This window comes from Pongo pygmaeus, chromosome 10, assembly GCF_028885625.2.
Source record: "Pongo pygmaeus isolate AG05252 chromosome 10, NHGRI_mPonPyg2-v2.0_pri, whole genome shotgun sequence".
Classification (NCBI taxonomy): Eukaryota; Metazoa; Chordata; class Mammalia; order Primates; family Hominidae; genus Pongo; species Pongo pygmaeus.
Genome location: NC_072383.2, coordinates 973,567 through 994,912, shown reverse-complemented (window position 1 = coordinate 994,912; position 21,346 = coordinate 973,567). Strand labels below are relative to the sequence as shown.

Below are 21,346 nucleotides of genomic sequence, written 5' to 3'. Positions count from 1 at the left end.
AAAAAAAAAGCCAATAAAAGGCAAAAACAAATAGAAAACCATGAGCATTAGAATGGAGTAATGGCTTAAACAAGTTATCTTTTGTCGTATAAAAAAATGGAGGTGGCATGGCAGACTTTTGTATTATCAGGAGCCCAGGCTCCCATCTTTCTGCTTGACCATCCTCAGTTCATGGTTTCTAGTCTCGAGGTCACCTCAGGGTCCAAGATGGCCATGAATATTCCATTATTATATCCAGGAATGAGGAAGTCAAAGTAAAGGGGAGCACAACATATTAAGGTGATTTCCAGACGTTCCATACAACACCCCTATTTACATCGCGGTGGCTCACACATGTAATCCCAGCACTTAGGGAGGCTGGAGTGGGAGGATCTCTTGAGGCCAGGAGTTCAAGACCAGTCTGGACAACACAACAAGACCTCGACTATACTAAAAAATTTTTAAAAATTAACCAGTTGTGGTGGCACATGCCCGTCCAGAGGCTGAGTTGGGAGGATGGCTTGAGCCCAGGAGGTCGAGGCTGCAGTGAGCTATGATCGTGCCACTGCACTCCAGCCTGGGTGACAGAGGGAGATCCTGACTCAAAAAACAAACAGCCAGGCACAGTGGCTCACTCCTGTAATCCCAGCACTTTGGGAGGCCAAGGCAGGCAGATCATGAGGTCAGCCGTTCGAAATCAGCCTGGCCAACAGGTGGAACCCCATCTCTACTAAAAATACAAAAATTAGCCAGGTGTGGTGGCGCGTATGTGTAATCCCAGCTACTCAGGAGGCTGAGGCATGAGAATCCCTTGAACCTGGAAGGCGGAGATTGCAGTGATCCGAGATGGAGACACTGCACTCCAGCCTAGGCAATAGAGTGAGACTCTGTCTCGAAAAAAAAAAAAAAACAACAACTACAAAAATAAAAAAACCCCAAATACATCTTATTGGCCAGAACGTAGTCACCTGTTCAAATGTAGATATGAGGAGAGTAGGGAAATACAGTCTCTTATCAGGGCAGCCAATACTTGGGATTCTGTTCACTAGGGAGGAGGACAGATTAGATTTGGTAGGCAGTATTAGTCTCTGCCACAGGGAGAATTTAATCAGAAAGCAAATAGATGAACCTGTATGCATCAAGAGATTCTGAGTACAGCATAACTCTAATACATAACAATACAAAGCAATCATACATGTTAATAATGCAGATTGAGACATCAAGAAAAATATTAAATTACGTGTACCAGTCTTCTGTAAAGAAAGCAAAGATGTGGCCGGGCGCGGTGGCTCATGCCTGTAATCCCAGCACTTTGGGAGTCGAGGTGGGTGGATCAGGAAGTCAGGAGATCGAGACCAACCTGGCCAACATGGAGAAACCCCATCTCTACTAAAAATACAAAAATTAGCCGGGCATGGTGGCGTGCACCTGTACTCTCAGCTACTTGGGAGGCTAAGGCAGGAGAATCACTTGAACCCAGGAGGCGGAGATTGCAGTGAGCCGAGATGGTGCCATTGCACTCCACCCTGAGCAAGAGAGCGAGACTTCGTCTAAAAACAAAACAAAACAACAAAAAAGAAGGAAGGAAGGAGGGAGGGAGGGGGGGAAGGAAGGAAGGAAAGGAAGGAAGGGATGAGTATAATACATTTTCTGGGGAAGTATATCCAAAATATTGAAAAATATTGAATATTTGAAACTTAGAGCAAATAGAGGCTGGGGAGGTAGGTCACATCTGTAGCCTCAGCACTTTGGGAGTTCCAGGCAGGAGGAACACTTGAGCCCAGGAATTTGAGACCAGCCTGGGCAACATAAGGAGACATCATTTCTATAAAAATAAAAAAATTAGCTGGGCATAGTGGATGCGCCTGTCGTTCCAGCTTTTTGGGAAGCTGAGGTGAGAGGATCTCTTGGGTTCAGAAGGTTGAAGCTGCAGTGAGCTGTGACTGTGCCACTGCACTCCAGCCTGGGCAACAGAGCCACTGTTGTCTCACTCAGATTATTGCAGTAGGAATCTAGTTGGTTTTTTTGTGGTGTTGTTTTCAGACAGAGCGCAGTGGTGCGATCTCAGATCACCGCAACCTCCATTTCCTGGGTTCAAGTGATTCTCCTACCTCAGCCTCCTGAGTAGCTAGGATTACAGGCACACACCACCACACCTGGCTAATTTTTGTATTTTTAGTAGGGACAGGGTTTCGCCACGTTGGCCAGGCTGGTCTCGAACTCCTGACCTCAGGTGATCTGCCTGACTCGGCTTCCCAAAGTGCTGAGATTACAGGCATGAGCCACCACCCCCACATAATTAGTCTTCTTGTTTAACATCTTTCCCCCCACCTTTCTTTTCAACATAGCAGCCAGCAAAATCCTCTTAAAACTTACATAGATAAACATCCCTCTTCTGCTCAAAACCCCTCAGTGGCCTTCCTTCTCAGAGTAAAACCAAAGTCGCATAGCCTAAATGCTTTGTCTGAACCCCAAAACTTCCTGATCTCACCTGTGCTTGCCTCCTGGTGCCCTTGTCTCAAGCCATTTCCTACTCATGTTGCACCTCCAACACTCCAGACGCGCTCCATGCTGTTCCCTCTGTCTGGAACACTCTTCCCCCACTGCACTATGTCCTTCCCACTCATTTCATTCAGTTCTTTGCAGATGTCACCCGATCAGAGAGGCCTTCCCTAAGCAATCGCTTCATCTGAAATAGTACCGCTGCCCTCATCACTCTGTAGTTCTGCTGCATTTTTCTTTTCTTTCTTTTTTTTTTTTACTTCCAGATAATTTTATTGCTTACATAGAACATCCAAGAGTATTTAATGATAAATAGAACCCCCAAAGTTTCAGAAAATTATTTGGTACATAATCCATACATAAAAATGAGTTGCCTTCTTCTATGCCAGAAGCCAACGGTTAGAATATATAATTTTATAAAAATTCTATTTACAGTATCAACAAAAACTTTTAAATTCCTGATAGAAAATATAATTAAAAACATGTAAAGTATTCATAAAGAAAATTATAAATCCTTATTGAAAGGAATCAGTGGAAAGCTATACCATGTTTATGGATGGGATAATTAAAAATCATTAATTTGATATCCTCCATTTTTCTTTATAGCATTTACTTCTACCAGCCACACTCTAAATTTGTTTACTTGCTTCTCATGTCTATCATGCCTCTGTCTCCTAGAATACGAGCCCCAAGCCTGGAATTTGTTTTGTTTCTTGCTCTATTCTCAGTTCCTAGATCAGTACCTTTCACATGGGAGTGGATTAATAAATATTTATTTAATGAAGGATGAATAAACGAATGAATGAGAGATACTAACACTGTTTACTCTGCTACAAGAGTCCTTGGCTAAAAAGATTGAGAACCAGTAAGCTATAGAACACTCCATGCAAAACGAAAACCACCCGTACTTTTTACATGGAAGCATAAGACAGTTTTAACTAAATAAATGAAAACTTTTTTCAAAAAAAAAAAATTACTCTTCTACTTTTGTTTCAGTATTTCATTTACACTCCTTAAATCTAGTAAGAATTAGGCAGCCAGGCACAGTGGCTCATACTTATAATCCCACCACTCTGGGAGGCCAAGGCAGAAGGATTGTTTGAAGCCAAGAGTTCAAGACCATCCTGTGCAACATGGCAAAACCTCATCTCTATAAAAAGTTTAAAAAATTCCGACAGAGTTAAAATGTAAAAAGTGAAAAGTACAAAAAAATGAGCCAGGCGTGGTGGCACATGCCTGTGATCCCAGCTACTCAGGAGGCTGAGGTGGGAGGATGGCTAGAGCCAGGGAGGCAGAGGTTGCAGGAAACTGAGTCACGCCACTGCACTCCAGCCTGGGTGACAGAGCCAGACCCTGTCTCAGGAAAATAAATAAATAGATAGATAAATAAATAAATAAATAAGGCATGCAAACATACTCAAATATCTGTCTTAAAAAATGTCTTCCTTGGGCCAGGTGCGGTGGCTCACGCCTGTAATTCCAGCACTTTGGGAGGCCGAGGCGGGTGGATCACAAGGTCAGGAGATCGAGACCATCCTGGCTAACAAGATGAAACCCTGTCTCTACTAAAAATACAAAAAAAAAAAAAAAATTAGCCAGGCGTGGTGGTGGGCACCTGTAGTCCCAGCTACTCGGGAGGCTGAGGCAGGAGAATGGCGTGAACCCAGGAGATGGAGCTTGCAGTGAGCTGAGATCAGGCCACTGCACTCCAGCCTGGGCGACAGAGCAAGACTCCGTCTCAAAAAAAAAAAAGAAAGAAAGCGTGGCATATAGGGGCCACCTGTAACTCCTCATTGCGCGTTCTCTCGATTCTACTCATGCTTCCAGGAAACTGCTCTTACTAGAGTTGGTAAGATAATCTTGTGTCCTTACTGGTGGTCACTTCTCCATCTTTATTTGCCCTGCCTCTTGTCAATGTCCTACACAGTAGACCATTTATCTTACTTGAAACATTTTCTTCTCTCTGCTTCTGGAGTAAAATACTGTAGTAGTTTGCTAGGGCTGCCATAACTAAATACTATAGACTGGGTGGCTTTAAGAACAGAAATTTGTTCTAGAGGCTAGAGTCTAAGATCAAGGTGTCAGCAGGTTTGGTTTCTCCTGAGGCATCTCTCCTTGGCTTACAGATAGCCACCTTCTCACTGGGTTCTCACGTAGCTTTTCCACTGTGTGGGCACATCCCTCTAGTGTCTCTCTCTCTCTCTCTCTCTTTTTCTTTCTTTTTTAGATACAGGGTCTCACTCTGTCACCCAGGCTGCAGTGCAGTGGCTCGATCTTGGCTCACTGCAACCTCTGCGTCCTGGGCTCAACCGAGTCTACTGCTCCAACCTCCCGAGTAGCTGGGATTACAGGTGCATGCCACCAAACCCTGCTAATTTTTTTTGTATTTTTAGTAAAGACAGAGTTTCGCTATGTGGGCCACGCTGGTCTCGAACTCCTGGCAACAAGTAATCTACCCACCTCAGCCTCCCAAAGTGCTGGGAATACAGGCATGAGCCACCACCGTGCCCAGCCATCGGGTCTCTCTTTGTGACAAAATTTCCTCCTCCTTTAAGGACACCAGTCAGGTTAGATTAGGGCCCACCCTAATGCTTCATTTCAACATTTCAACTTAATTATGGCTTCAAATGCTCTATTTCCAAATATGGTCACATTCTGAGGTATTGGACATTAGGGGTTCAGCACATGAATTTGGGAGGAACATAATTCAGCCCATAACAAGTAACTTCCTGGCTTTCTTCTTTACCTCACTGGCCCCCTTTTTTTTTTTTTTTTTTTGAGATGGAGTCTCACTCTGTCGCCCAGGCTGGAGTGCAGTGGCACTATCTCGTCTCACTGCAACCTGTGCCTCCCAGGTTCAAGCGATTCTCCTGCCTCAGCCTCCCAAGTAGCTGGGATTACAGGCGCCTGCCACCATGCCCAGCTAATTTTTGTACTTTTAGTACAGGGTTTCGCCATGTTGGCCAGGCTGGTCTTGAACTCCTGACCTCAGGTGATCTGCCCACCTCTGCCTCCCAAAGTGCTGAGATTTTAGGCGTGAGCCATCATGCCCAGAGTTTTTGTTTTTTTTTTTTTTAGAGGCAGGATCTAACTCTGTCGCCTAGGCTGGAGTGCAGTGATGCAATCATAGCTCACTGCACCCTCAAATTCCTGGGCTCAAGTGATCCTCCTGCCTGCTGAGTAGCTGGGACTATAAGTGTGCGCCACTGTGCCTGGCTAATTTTTAAAATTTTTTGTAGAGATGAGTTCTCACTGTTGCCCAGGCTGGTCTTGAACTTCTGGGTTCAAGCAGTTCTTCTGCCTCAGCCTCCCAAAGTGCTAGGATTACAGGTGTGAGCCACTGCACCTGGCCTGGCCGTTCTTTTTCAATTTTCTTTTTGTTTGTTTGTTTTTGTTTTTGTTTTTTTTTTTTTTGGAGACGGAGTCTTGCTCTGTCGCCCAGGCTGGAGTGCAGTGGTGCGATCTCGGCTCACTGCAAACTCCACCTCCCGGGTTCACGCCATTCTCCTGCCTCAGCCTCCTGAGTAGCTGGGACTACAGACGCCCGCAACCACGCCCGGCTAATTTTTGTATTTTTAGTAGAGACAAGGTTTCACCGTGTTAGCCAGGCTGGTCTTGATCTCCTGCCTTGTGATCTGCCCGCCTTGGCCTCCCAAAGTGCTGGGATTATAGGCATGAGCCACCGCGCCCGGTCATTTTTTTTTTTTTTTTTTTTTTTTTTTGAGACGAAGTCTTGCTCTGTCGCCCAGGCTGGAGTGCAGTGCTGCAATCTCGGTTCACTGCAAGCTCCGCCTTGCGGGTTCACGCCATTCTCCTGCCTCAGCCTCCCGAGTAGCTGGGATTACAGGCACGTGCCACCACGCCCAGCTAATTTTTTATATTTTTTAGTAGAGATGGGGTGTCACCGTGTTACCCAGTATGGTCTCGATCTGACCTAATGATCGGCCCGCCTCTGCCTCCCAAAGTGCTGGGATTACAGGTGTGAGCTACCGCGCCCGGCCCCTCTTTTTCACTTTTCTTTGCTTATTTCTTCTCTGTCTTGCCTCTATGTGTTGGAGTGCTCAGGACTCTGTTGGGGCTCCTTCTCTTTATACTTTACTCTTATCTCCTCCCATGGCTTCAAATAGTATCTATGTGCCAATGACTCTTTATGTGTATTTCTAGCTCTGCTCTGCTCTTTGTCCTGACTTCTGATTCACATATTAAGTTGACATTTTCATCTGGATGCCTAACAGGTAACATATTAACATATTTGAAACAGAACTTTGGTTGGGTGAGGTGGCTCACATTTATAATCCCAACACTTTGGGAGGCTAAGAAGGGGGGATCGCTTGAGGTCAAGAGTTCAAGACCAGCCTGGGCAACATAGCAAGACCCTGTCTTTACAAACAACAACAACAACAACAAAAATAGGGTGTGGTGGCATGTGCCTATAGTCCTAGCTACTCAGAAGGCTGAGGTAAGAGGACTGCTTGAGCCCAGGAGTTCGAGGCTGCAGTTTGCTATGATGGAGTGCAGCTCCAGCCTGGGCGTCAGAGCAAGCAAACAAATCCAAGAAAATCAGACCTCTCCATTTCCTCTAAACCTGCTCCTGCCTCTGTCTTTCCTACTTCAGTAAATAACACCAACATTTACTCGGTTACTCAAGTGAAAAACCCAGGTATTATCCTTGATTCCTTTCTTTACCACCATTATCCAAACTATGGTCAAGTCCAACAGTTTGGATCCTCTATAGATTGTCTATGAACACATTTTCCATATCTGTTATTTTCTCTCCAACTTCACTAAGCTACCATCTCTCAGCTCCTAGCTGGTGCCCCTGCATCCACACATTTCCCTACAATCCATTCTCTGTACAACAACCAGAGTGATGTTTCTATTCAGATCAGGGCATTTCCCTGCTTGAAATCTCGAAAGTGCCCTTGGTCCTTTATGGATGGTCCACCTTATAGGGGTCCCATAAACTTAAACCCCCAAATCTTCACCCTGGCTTATAAGGCCTGTCCCCTCCCTCCCTACATCTTGTACAAATCTCCCTTTGACCCATTACCCAAACTCCTTCCCACCTCTGGACCTTTGTATCTGCTGTGCCTAGTGTTAAAAGAATTGAATTTGGAGAACATCAGACTGAAGCAGCTTCAGGGCCACGGGTTTCTCAGCAAGCAAACTAAAGCCCGTGTAAGGGGTCACACTTCAGCTGAACCACCCAGAAGCCAGCAACCAACCCTAACTAGGGACTTGACTGATCAGAAACTTCCAACTCACCTTTAACTAGAGACTTTCCAATGCAACCATTCAGATATATTGTCTTTGTCTTGCTTCTGAGAACACCTTATGAAGGTTTTGCTCTTGCCCATTACCCTAGTGGAGCACTGGACTTCTTGGACTCTGGTGCCCCCTGATTCATGAACCACTGTCTGCTGAAATACACTTTTGAAAATTTAAATGTACGTAAGTTTATCTGAACACCAGCCAGCACTGCTCTTCCCCCAGCCTTAGCCATGATTGGCTTTTTCTTGTCACTCAGTTATCGAAATAAAGTCATTGTCAAACATCACTCTCATTTAATGTCATCATAACATGTGACCTGCTATTTTATTGTAAGCTTTGTGACAGTATAGACTTTATCTCCTTCATTCACAAATGTATTCTTAGTGCTTAGAACAATGCTCACTCCTGATAGGGGCTAATAAATATGCATTAAGTGAATAAAATTATAGATTTTACCATATAGCTAAGAGGCACTGCAATCAGCCTTGGATTTGAGACTCCCTAACCTTGCCAATTACTTCACATCTCTAAAATGCAGTTTTCTAACTGTGAAATAGAGATGATACTAGTGCCGGTTCTTAGAATCCTTTTGAGAACTAAATGAGATAATGCATAGGAAGCCCTCAGCACTTGGTTGAGTAAACAGTTAATGTTAGCATTATTCTTATTTTTTTAGAATTCTCCTGTGAAAGTATTAAGTCATATGCCTAAATGCACCTTTCTCTGGTGGGCGGAGTGACAGCGCCTGGATCAGCAGTACAGCTGCTATCACACAATAGCCAAGGACAGGAAACAGAAAGAATACTTTATCCCCTGAGGATCGCAGGGGAATTCAAAGACACACAATGTTATGACTAGAATTGGAAGCTGGCCGAGTTACTAATACCACCATAGGGTGCTTGAGGAAAATGCCCCCAACCTCCTCAAGTCAGCCTCCATCCTAGCTGAGTGCCCCACCCACCGCCACTTGTAGAAGGGCCTCTGAATCACCACATCCACCCTGCAGGACCCAGATCCTTCCCATTTCAGCCTGTGTTCCACGTGAAGCACACCATAGGCTGCCAGACACTTCATTTCCTGGCCCAGACCGTCAGGATTCTGTGGCCAGCAGCATTTTCCAAAAACGGCTGTAACAACAGCACCCGTTCCGCATGTTCTTCTTCAATGGTCTCCCAGTGAGAGGTGAGGCTGTGTCTTCTTCTCAGGCTAGGTCATAAAAGGCAATACGGGCCGGGCGCAGTGGCTCATGCCTGTAATCCCAGCACATTGGAAGGCCGAGGCAGGCGGATCACTTGAGGTCAGGAGTTCAAGACCAGCCTGGCCAACATGGTGAAACCCCGTCTCTACTAAAAATACAAAAATTAGCCGGGCATGGTGGCAGGCGCCTGTAATCCCAGCTACTTGGGAGGCTGAGGCGGGAGAATGGCTTGAACCCAGGAGGCCGAGTTTGCAGTGAGCCAAGATCTGGCCATTGCACTCCAGCCTGGGCAACAAAAGCGAAACCCTGTCTCAAAAAATAAAATAAAATAGAAGGCAGTACAGCTTTCTGACATTCTCCTGGAATGCTCACTCTTAAAACCCAGTCATGCACCCTGAGAAATCCCGTCTGTGGAGAGGCCCACATGGAGAGGAACCCCATGTTCCTCCCAGCCCCTGAGCCCCCTGAACTCTGGGCTGGGAGCCAGCACCTCCTTGCTGGCCATGGGAGTGAGCCATCCTGAAGGGCAGATCCTGCAGCCCCCAGTCAAGACACCAGCTCTTGCCACAGGTACAGGGACGACACTGCCCTGGTGAGCACTGCCCAAAACGAGATTCAGCAAAACAAATGATGATTCCGTCTCCAGAAAAATATTCCTGGTAACAAAGTAGACAATTAATATGCATAAAGCCCATTTTGGCTAATGCCTAAGCCAAATGGCAATTCTTTTATTGTTTTTTATTATTTATTTATTTTTGAGATAGGGCCTCACTCTATTGCCCAGGCTGGAGTGCAGTGGCGCGATCTCCACTCACTGCAACCTCCGCCTCCTGGGCTCAAGTGATTCTTGTGCCTCAGCCTCCGAAGTAGCTGGGACCACACATGTGTGCCACCACACCCAGCTAAAATTTTTTTGTATTTTTAGCAGAGATGGGTTCTCACTATGTTGCCCAGGATGATCTCGAACTCCTGGACTCAAGTGATTCACCCGCCTTGGCCTCCCAAACTGCTGAGATTACAGGCATGAGCCACCATGCCCATCCAAAACGACAATTCTTTTTTTTTTTTTTTTTTTTTGAGACGAAGTTTTACTCTTGTTGCCTAGGCTGGAGCGCAATGGCACGATCTTGGCTCACTGCAACCTCCTCCGCCTCCCAGATTCAAGCGATTCTCCTGCCTCAGCCTCCTGAGTAGTTGGGATTACAGGCGCCCACCACCATGCCCAGCTAATTGGTTTTTTGTATTTTTAGTAGAGACGGGGTTTCACCATGTTGGCCAGGCTAGTCTCAAACTCCTGACCTCAGGTGATCCACCCACCTCGGCCTCCCAAAGTGCTGGGACTATAGGCATGAGCCACTGCGCCCAGCCTCAAAATGGTAATTCTTAATAAGTGAAAATTTTATTTCCTTCTTTTCTTTTAATTATTCAATTTATCTACTCCTTAAAGATTTGGCTTTTTTAAACAACTGAGATCTGAAGGTAGTTGGCCCAGATAAGGACTTTCGTCTGCATGGAATTTTTATGCTTCTCTCCTTTCATCAGGTGAGTTCATTGTAAGGTGTGGAAATGAAAAAGAATGCAATTAACATTACAGAAACATCTGTTAAATGTCAGATATTAAGTGTGTGCTTTATATCTCATCTAATCTTATAACTATAATCTTATAACTCATCTAATCTTCCCACAACTCTAACTAGTAGATGTTATTTATTCTCACTTTAAGAATAAGGAAATGGGGCCGGGCGCGGTGGCTCACGCCTGTAATCCCAGCACTTTGGGAGGCCGAGGTAGGCAGATCACCTGAGGTCAGGAGTTCAAGACCAGCCTGGCCAACATGGTGAAACCCTGTCGCTACTAAAAATACAAAAATTAGCCAGGTGTGGTGGCGGGTGCCTGTAATCCCAGCTACCTGGGAGGCTGAGGCAGGAGAATCACTTGAACCCAGGAGGTGGAGGTTAGAGTGAGCCAAGATCACGCCACTGTACTCCAGCCTGGGCGACAGAGCGAGACTGTCTCAAAAAAAAAAAAAAAAGAGAAGAAGGAAATGGTTTCAGAGGTTTAGAGCTTCTGAAATCCAAAATTCATGCTCTTTACACAATTTCAGGCTTTTTCCCCCTGGAGACTCCAGGAAATATTACTATAGGTGAATCTTGCCTCAAGTTTAAATACCATATCAGAATGTGTTTGGGCCTGGTGCAGTGGCTCATGCCTGTAATCCCAGCATTTTGGGAGGCCAAGGTGGTCAGATCACTTGAGCTCAGGAGTTCAATACCAGCCTGGGCAACATGGTCAAACCCCATCTCTATCAAGAATACAAAAAAATTAGCCGGGTGTGGTGGCACACCTCTGTAGTCCCAGCTACTTGGGAGGCTGAGGCAGGAGGATTGCTTGAGCCCGGGAGACGGAGGTTGCAGTGAGCCAATAACGCACCACTGCACTCCAGCCTGAGTCAAGGAGCAAGATTCTGTCTCAAAACAAAACAAAACAGAATGTGTTTAGCTATAAGTAACAGAAAACCCAATCAACAGTGTTTTCATCCATAAGGATATTTACTGTTAACAAAAGGATTAGAAATAAGAGATTCCAGAATTTGCACTGTGGTTCCTATCAGGAGTAGCTATACAATTTGTGGGGCCCAATGCAAAATAATAAAACAGGGCCCCTTGTTAAAAATGATTAATAACTTACAGCAGCATAGAACATTAAACCAAGCACAGAGTTGTTCTAAGTGCTGAGGCCTATACGACAGGTTCAGAGGCTGAACCTGGTTCTAATGACGCCAGAATTATGGGTTGGCTTCTGAAATTTTCTTGTCCCTGCTTATTGCATTGGAAGATGGCTGTTGTAGTGCTAAACAGAAGAGGATGAACGAAAAAGTTCCCAGAAGATTTCCACTTGCCTTCTGTTGGCCAGAGCTGAGTCACGTGGCTGCCCCCTGTTCAAGGGAGTATAGGAAGGGGAGTAGCAGGCAAAGGGAAGTAAACTGCCGCAGTGAACTTAGATCAATCCACATTTAGGCTCTACAGAAGAGTACATTGGGCTGGGCAGCCAACATGGTGAAACCCTCTCTCTACTAAAAATACAAAAATTAGCTGGGCATGGTGGCGCATGCCTGTAATCCCAGCTACTAGGGAGGCTAAGACAGGAGAATTGCTTGAACCTGGGAGGTGGTTGTTGCGGTGAGCTGAGATGGCGCCTCTGGACTCCAGCCTGGGCGCAACAGAGCAAGACTCCATCTCAAAAAAAAAAAAAAATGCCCAGGCGCAGTGGCTCACACCTGTAACCCCAGCATTTTGGGAGGCCGAGGCGGGCGGATCACAAGGTCAGGAGCTGGAGACCAGCCTGGCCAATATGGTGAACCCCGTCTCTAATAAAAATACAAAAAATTAGATGGGCGTGGTGGCGTGTGCCTGTAGTCCCAGTTACTCGGGAGGCTGAGGCTGGAGAATTGCTTGAACCTGGGAGGCAGAGGTTGCAGTGAGCTGAGATTGCGCCACTGCACTATGGCCTGAGCGACAGAGTGAGACTCCGTCTCAAAAAAAAAAAGAAGAACAGTACATTGCTGTCCCAAATCAGGGTTCTATTAGCAAGATAATGGGTTAGGGCCATGGTCATTGACTAAGCAATCACTGTGTCTTCTACAAATATCTTTACACAGTCAGCACACACTAAACCTTCCTATATCCTGTGGTTCAGCCACATTGGGTTATACTGTAAACATACTCTTAATTTCTTGCCCTTGCCTTCTTACTTATGCTTTATCCTCTATTTAGAAGTCATCATACATAGGATTTTGTATGCATATAAATCTTACCCATACTTGGCAGTCTATTGAAAATGTCATTTCTGTCATGAAGAATTATCTGGTTCCCCCAATAGGGTGCAATTGTCCCACCTCATAAATCCTTAAGAATATTTACCTTTAAATTCTAATTAATGTGTTTATTTACCTTATCACCCCTGTAGTGAATACTGTTTTGTCTGCCTAGCACTTAGTAAGGCATCTTGCTAATTGGGCCATAATAATGGGCATGCACCCCAATCCAGTGAGTCAGAGTCTTTCCCTGTAATTTTTCAAATTGGATCTAGGGAAAAGAATCCCCTTTCCTCACTGGTCACAGAATTAAAAAGTTGCATAACTGGAATGCTTTAGATATGTCCCTAATGTATCCCTAACCAATGCCATGTATCAAGGAAAATTCTAAATGAAAGATCTAATTAAAAAGAGCAGTCTATCAAGGTTTAATTTAGAATTTTAATAGAAAAATGTAAGTCAGTATTTTTGCAACCTACAACCAGAAAGAGATTTTAAATACAATTTTAAAAGGATTAATCAATAAGGAAAAATATCTATGACTGTTATTACTTTTTTTGGCGGCGGGGGGTGAAGTCTTGCTCTGTCGCCCAAGCTGTAGTGCAGTAGCACGATCTCAGCTCAATGCAACCTCCACCACCCGGGTTCAAGGGATTGTCATGCCTCTCAGCCTCCCGAGTAGCTGGGATTACAGGCGTGTGTCAGCACACCTGGCTAATTTTTGTATTTTTTGTAGAGACAGGGTTTTGTCATGTTGGCCAGGCTGGTCTCAAACTCCTGACCTCAAGTGATCCACCCGCCTCGGCCTCCCAAAGTGCTGGGATTACAGGCATGAGCCACCGTGCCCAGCCTGTTATTATATAAAATTTAAGGATTTCTGTTCAGGAAATGACACTATGGACAAAGTTAATAAGCAGCTAACGGAGTAAGAGAAGATATTTACAAAGGCAAAATCTGACAAGAGATTAATATCTAGAATTTCAAAGAATACCTTCAAATCAACAAGAAAAAGGTAATGACCACATACAGAAATGAGTGAATATGAACAGCCAATTAAAAAACAGAGCATGCACAGGAAGTGCTTAAAATCATTAGTAATCAGAAATATAATTTTTTAAAAAAGATAACATTTTACACTCATTACACTGCCAAAGGTTATATATATAAATCAGCATGATGTCAAGAATTGGCAGGGATGTGGAGATACAGGAAGCCTCATGCAAGGGCTGTGGAGAGCAAGCTGTCATTACTTAGGCAAATAAAACAGACGTCTGTCACCCAACGGTTCCACTGCTGTGTGTACGGAAAGTTCTCACAGTTTATAAAGGAACATGGAGGAATATGTTCACTGTAGTATTATTTATGATGTTCACAGTGGGGAAGGTAGATGGGGGAAATATGGTGGATGTACACCGTGGGAAATTGTGTGACAGGCAAGCACAATGGATTAGAAATAACATTGTGTTAGTTTCCTAAAGCCGTCATAACAAATTACCACCAATGGGTGGCTTAAAACATCAGAAATTTAGTTTCTCTCAGTTCTTGAGGCTCTAAGTCCAAGATTAAAGAACTGGCATGGCCATGTTATGAAGTTAATACTACAGTGAATATGTTCATATATGTCCCTTCGTGAATTGTATGAGGCCTTTTTGTACACAGGAGGGGAATCACTGGGTCATAGACATACACCTTATTTGATTAAGTAATGACGGCTTGCTCTCCCAGCAGGGGAGGATACTTCCTTGCCTCTTCCAGTTTCCGGTGGCCTCATGTTCTTTGGCTTCTGGCATAATGACTGCAATCTCTGCCTCCATCTTCAGAGGGCTGCCTTCCTTCTGTCTTTGTCTCTCTTTTCTTATTTGTATTTTTTTTTTTTGAGACTGAGTCTCACTCTGTCGCCCAGGCTGGAGTGCAATGGCACAATCTTGGCTCACTGCAACCTCCACTTCCAGGTTCAAGCAATTCTCTTGCCTCAGCCTCCCGAGTAGCTGAGATTAAAGGTGTGTGCCACCATGCCCAGCTAATGTTGGTATTTTTAGTAAAGACGGGTTTCAACATGCTGGCCAGGGTGGTCTCAAACTCCTGACCTAAAGTGATCCGCACCCCTCCCAAAGTGCTGGGATTACAGGTGTGAGCCACCTGGCCTGGGCGTCTCCCTTCCCTCCCTCCCCCTCACCTCCCCCCTCCCCCCACCCCCTCCCTTTCCCCTCTCCCCCCACCCCCTCCCTTCCCCCCTCCCCCTCCTCCTCCCCTTCACCTCCTCTCCCCTCCCTTCCCCCTCTCCCCACTCCCCTCCCTTCCCCCTCTCCCCACTCCCCTCCCTTCCCCCTCTCCCCACTCCCCTCCCTTCCCCTTCCCCTCTTCCCTTCCCCCTTCCCCCTTCCCCTCCCCTCCCCTCCCCTTCCCTTCCCTTCCCTTCTCTTCCGTTCCCTTTCTTTTGAGACAGTTTTGTTCTTGTCACCCAGGCTCAAGTGCAATGACTTGATCTCGGCTCACTGCAAACTCCACCTCCCAGGTTCAAGCAGTTCTCCTGCCTCAGCCTCCCAGGTAGCTGGGATTACAGGCACCCACCACCATGCCCAGCTAATTTTTGTATTTTTAGTAGAGATGGCGTTTTACCATGTTGGCCAGGCTGGTCTCGAACTCCTGACCTCTGGCGATCTGCCCGCCTTGACCTCCCAAAGTGTTGGCATTACAGGTGTGAGCCACCGAACCCAGCCTGTTTTCTTATAACAGCAATTATATTGAAGAGGGTCTATCCTGAATTGAGTATGACCTCATCCTACTTGATTACATCTACAAAGACCCCACTCTAATTAAAGTCACATTCACAAGTACTGGAGGTTATAATTTCTACCTGTCTTTTTGAGGAACACAATTCAACCCACAACAAAGAATAGCAGGAACTATTTTTAAAATGTAGTTTTTAGAGCTGAGCATGGTGGTGAGCACCTGTAGTCCCAGCTACTCAGGAGGCTGAGGCAGGAGGATTGCTTGAGCCCTGGAGTTTAAGACAAGCCTGAGAAACATAGTAAGAACCCCTCTCTAAAAAAAATTTTTTTAATTAGCCAGGCATAGTGTCATGCACCTGCAGTCCCAGCACTTTGGGAGGCCAAGGTGGGAGAACTGCTTGAGGCTAGGAGTTCAAGACCATCCTGGGCAACATAGCAAGACCCTGCCTCTACCAAAAAAATGTTTTTTTACTTAGCTGGGCATGTAGCCCCTGTAATCCTAGCTACTTAGGAAACTGAAGCAGGAGGATCACTTGAGCCCAGGCATTTGAGGTTATAGTGAGCTATGATCGTGCCACTGCACTATAGCCTGGGCAACAGAGTGAGGTGCTGTCTCTTAGAAAAAATGTTTTTCATAAAAAAAAAAAAGAAAACAATATATTATATTCAATAACATGCAGGTAGGTAACTTTAAAATACATTTACCCCAAAAATTATGTTTCAGAATTTATAAAATTCAGCTAAAGGAGTTCTTAGAGGAAAATTTATAGTTTAATAGTTTAAATGCCTTTACTTAAAACAAAAAAGGTTAAAATCATAGGTTTAGCTTCCACCATAAGAAACAAAAAGAAAGAAAAGTAAATTAAACCTAAAGTGAGCAGAAGAAAGGAAATGATGAAGATAATGATGAAAATCAGTGAAACAAACAAATGGAAAAACAATTGTAGTAATTAATAAAACCATGAGCTGGTTCTTTGAAAAGATAGGTAAAATTAATAAACATCTAGCTGGACTAGTGAAAAAAGGAGAGGACACAAATTACCAAAATCAGAAACGAAAGGACACAATGAAGAAAACAATTAACAGAGTGAGAGAAAATATTTGCAAACCATATATCCAATAAGGGGTTACTATCCTATTCTAAATATGTAAAGAAAACAAACAACTCATAGGAAAATCAGATCACACGACTAAAAAGGGGGCAAAGGGCACCAGGTGCACTGGTTTACACCTGTAATCCCAGTGCTTTGGAAGGCTGAGACAGGAGAATTGCTTGAGGCCAGGAGTTGTGAAAAGCCTGGACAACATAGAAAGACCTTGTCTCTACAAAAAAATTTTAAATTAGCCAGGTGTGGTGGCATATGCTTGTAGTCCCAGCTACCTGGGAAGCTGAGGTGGGAGGATCACTTGAGCCCAGGAGTTAGCGGTTGCAGTGAGCCATGACTGCAGCACTGCAGTACAGTCTGGGCAACAGCTTGATAGCTTGAGACCCTGACTCTTAAAAAAAAAAAATCATTTATCAAAAGATGACATACAAATGATCAACAGGTTCATAAAAATGCTCAATATTGGCCGGGTACAGTGGCTCACGCCTGTAATCCCAGCACTTTGGGAGGCTGAGGTGGGCAGATCACCTGAGGTTGGGAGTTCGAGACGTGCCTGACCAACCTGGAGAAACCCTGTCTCTACTAAAAATTCCCCAGAGGCTGGGGAATAAGGGGGTGGGGGAGAGAATGGGGAGATGAAGATGTTGGTCTCAGGGTACAAAGTTACAGTTAAACAGGAGGAATACAATTTTGAGATTTATTGCACAGCATAGTGACTACAGTTAATAATAATTTATTGTATATTTCAAAATTTCTAAGAGAGTAAGTTGAAAATATCTCGCCACAAAAACAATGATAAGTGGGCTAGGTGCAGTGGCTCATACCTGTAATCCTAGCACTTTGGGAGGCTGAGGCAAGAGGATCACTTGAGGCGAGGAGTTCAAGACCAGCCTGGGTAACATAGCAAGACCCTGTCGCTACAAAAACTTTTTTTTTTTTTTTTTTGAGAGGGAGTCTAGCTGTCGCCCAGGCTGGAGTGCAGTGGCGCGATCTCGGCTCACTGCAGGCTCCGCCCCCCGGGTTCCCGCCATTTTCCTGCCTCAGCCTCCCGAGTAGCTGGGACTGCAGGCGCCCACCACCAGCCCGGCTAATTTTTTGTATTTTTAGTAGAGACGGGTTTCCCCATATTAGCCAGACTGGTCTCGAACTCTTGACCTCGTGATCAGCCCGCCTCGGCCTCCCAAAGTGGTGGGATTACAGGCCTGAGCCACCACGCCCGGCCCCAGGGGACATTCTAGAGGGGACTTCGCCCCCCAAGCCGCACTTCTCCATTTCCCTGCGGTCGTCGCTAACCGAAGGCGCCATCCGGTGACGACTGGATGTGCGCGGCGGTGGTGAGGGGCCTCGAGAACCACCAGGTCCACCGCTGCCTCGGCCCGGGCGGAATCTGGGAAGGTCTCTGACAACCATTCTTCCTAAGATTTTCCCAATTGTGCCTGGGTGGGCGGGCCCCGCATCCTAATGAGCGCTGGGCATGTGAAGTGTGAACCACCCGGGCCTAACTAGCCCCTGAAGGCCTGACGAAACCGCCAGGCCCACCAGGGGGCAGCAGAGATCCGACGGCCGCGGACCGAGAGAAGCCGGAGGGAAGTAGGAGGCAAAGGGCGCGCAGAGAAGCGGCAGGGCGAGCGGCTCAGAACGTAAACGCCAGCACCGCGCCTCCAGGTTGCTTTACGGCTGCCGCAGAAGGCTTTGCGGCTCTTTTCCCTTCCGACTTGATTTACGGTTCCTTCTCTGGTCTGTTTTTTTTTCCCCTCCGGCGCTGGGCGTGGGTTCGGACCTTCTTCCCAGAGACGCTCGCACACTCTTCCCATTCTCCTCTGCGCGGCCTCCATCTAAGCTCTCTTCCCCTTGTCCATAGCCTAGATCGAGCTCCCTGTGTGCACCGCGCGCTGCCCGAGGCGCGTAAGTGGGGGAGGAGAGCGGCTGCCCCCGGCGTGCTTCTAGCCGTGGGTGTGGAGCGTGGGAAGGCTCAGCTTCCGGGTCGAGAACCTGGGGCTGCGGTGGACCTGATCCTGAGGTCTCACTCAGCGTCCTGAGGTCTCACTCAGCGTAGAGATGCTGAGTCCAGAGGCCTGTTGTAGTTCACCAGTGCAGTGAGGGTCTCAGTATCGGGGCTTCCCGAGAGGTGGGTAGGAAGGCGGGGTACAGGAAACTTGGCACCAACGCGCCGGGACCCCACCGCGTCGCGGACAGCCAGGTGTCCATGGTGGCGCTTCCTTGGAGATGCTGCCTGTAGACAGGCGTGGGGAATCTGAAGTTTGTGTTAATAGCTAAACGAAGTTGAGTTGCAGGGAGCGGGGGACGCTGGGAAGAAATGATTGATTTAAAAGGAATTTGACGCCGGGCACGGTGGCGGCATGCCCCCATGTTCCCGGGAGGTCAAGCCTACAGTGAGCCGAGATCGCACCCGTACCACGACACTGCGTCCCAGGCGACAGAGCGAGACCCTGTCACGGGGGAAAAAAATAAAAATAAAAATTTGACGCTCAGTTTAGGTGAGTATTGAGCCTTGTTATAAAATTGAGATAGAGGTCTGGCGCGGTGTCTCACACCTGTAATCCTGGAACTTTGGAAGGCTGACGCGGGAGGATCGCTTGAGGCCAGGAGTTCTACGCCAGCTTGGCTAACATAGTGAAACCCCGTCTCTACTAAAAATACAAAACTAGGTAGGCCTGGTGGCGGGCGCCTGTAATCCCAGCTACGCGGGAGGCGGAGGCATGAGAATCGCTTGAACCCAGGAGGGAGGTGTGCCGATGAGCCGACATCGCACCACTGCACTCCAGCCTGGGGGACAGAGCGAGACTCCATCTCAAAAAAAAAAAAGTTATAATTCACATACAATTAAATTAACTCCCTTTTTTAAAAAAAAGTGGAGACGTAGTCTCGCTCTGTTGCCCAGGCTGGAGTACAGTGGCGCCGTCTCGGCTCACTGCAACCTCCGCCTCCTGGGTTCAAGCGATTCTTTGCTTTAGCCTCCCAAGTAGCTGGAATTACAGGCGCATGCCACCACACCCAGCTACTTTGTATTTTTCACCATGTTGGTTAGGCTGGTCTCGAACTCTTCGGCCTTCCAAAGTTCAGGGATTACAGGTGTGAGCCACCACACCCAGTCTAAATTCACCCTTTTAAAGTGTGCAATTCAGTGGTTTTAGTATATTCACAAGGTTGTGCAATCACCACCATTACCTAATTCCAGAACATTTTTATCATCCCTAAAGGAAACCTTAACACCATTAGCAGACACCCATTATTTCCTCCTACTCCCAGCAGCACTAGTCTATGAATTTACCCATTCTCAGTACTGTATTATACAGTATTTGTTCTTTTGTGTTTGGTTTATTTCACTTAATGATTCAGAGTCCATCTATGTTGTATGTAGCATGTATCAACTTCATTTTTTAAATAACTGAATTATTTATTGTGTGGATATACCACATTTTGTTTCTCCATTTTTGATGGATATTGGTGGTTTTCTAGGCTTTCTAGGTCTAGTCCTCCACAGAACTCGCAGTCTGAGGCACAGACATTTAAAACTTAAGTTTTTGGAAACTAGCATTTAACTCTTGGGTTGGGTCAAGTAATTCAGAGGCCTCAGGTCTGGTATCGTTTAGGGGAGTTTTTTTTTTTTTTTTTTTTTTTTTTTGAGATGGAGTTTCACTCTTGTTGCCCAGGGTGGAGTGCAATGGTGTATCTGGGCTCACTGCAACCTCACCTCCTGGGTTCAAGCGATTCTCCTGTCTCAGCCTCCTCAGTAACTGGGCTTACAGGCGCATGCCACTATGCCTGGCTAATTTTTGGTATTTTTAATAGAGACTGGGTTTCACCATGTTGGCCATGCTGGTCTCGAACTCCTGACCTTAGGTGATCCACCCGCCTCGGCCCCCCAAAGTGCTGGGATTACAGGTGTGAGCCACCGCGCCTGGGCGGGAGTTTTGTTTTTTTGTTTGTCTGTTGTTTTTTGGGGGACAGAGTTTCATTCTTGCTGCCCAGGCTGGAGTGCAGTGGCGAGATCTTGACTCACTGCAACCTTCGTCTCCCAGGTTCAAGCGATTCTCCTGCCTCAGCCTCCTGAGTAGCTGGGATTACAGGCACCCGCCACCACACCCGGCTAATTTTGTATTTTTAGTAGAGAAGGGGTTTCTCTCCATGTTTGTCACGCTGGTCTCGAACTCCCTACCTCAGGTGATCATCTTCCCGCCTTGGCCTCCCAAAGTGTTGGGATTACAGGCGTGAGCCACTGCGCCCCTCTGGGAGTGTTTTTTAGAGTGTTCTATTCTCAGTTCAACACTTAGCAGGCCGTTAATTATAGTGGTATCAAGCAGAGAAATGTTTGTGTGCTGGTCTTCTCAGGGAGGCAGAAACCGTCAGAGATTGCTGTTGTGTAATGTACACCAAAACGTGTTATCTTGTTGTATAAACGGTGTAGTTGGAGATGAGTGTATGAAAAATGTAACTGAGCTAGCTGTGGGAGAGAGTAGTTGTGAAAAATTTTGAGTCATCCACTGTACGCTTTCCCAGCTGTGTTCAAATAAGGTGACACTCTGCCTTCCTGTTTCAGCTCTAAAACTGTTCATAAGTGTTCTTTTGGCTGTATACGCAGTGCCATTTTTTTTTGTATTTTTGTGCTTTTGGTGATTTTGCTGTTTACAGCGGCTTCCAAGAGTAGAAGTGCTGTCTAGCATTTCCAAGTTGAAGGCTGTGATATATCTTATAGAGAAAAGATAAGCTTTTAGATTAGCTT

General features: G+C 46.1%; 1 protein-coding gene across 16 annotated transcripts in view; it reads left to right on the top strand.

Annotated features, from left to right (window-relative positions):
* RAD52 (RAD52 homolog, DNA repair protein) overlaps positions 1-21,346 on the top strand; it is a 79,961-nt gene that overhangs the window by 26,021 nt on the left and 32,594 nt on the right. For 4 of the 16 annotated variants that reach the window (XM_063672302.1, XM_054442660.2, XM_063672305.1 and 1 more), the window contains exon 1: positions 18,325-19,100. The exons of 6 other annotated variants lie outside the window; for them this stretch is intronic. The gene's annotated coding sequence lies outside the window, so the exon portion shown is untranslated. Of the gene's footprint in view, positions 1-17,628; positions 19,101-21,346 lie in introns of those variants that run through there. 6 more of the 16 variants (XR_010127746.1, XM_063672307.1, XM_063672300.1 and 3 more) reach the window with 5 other exon arrangements.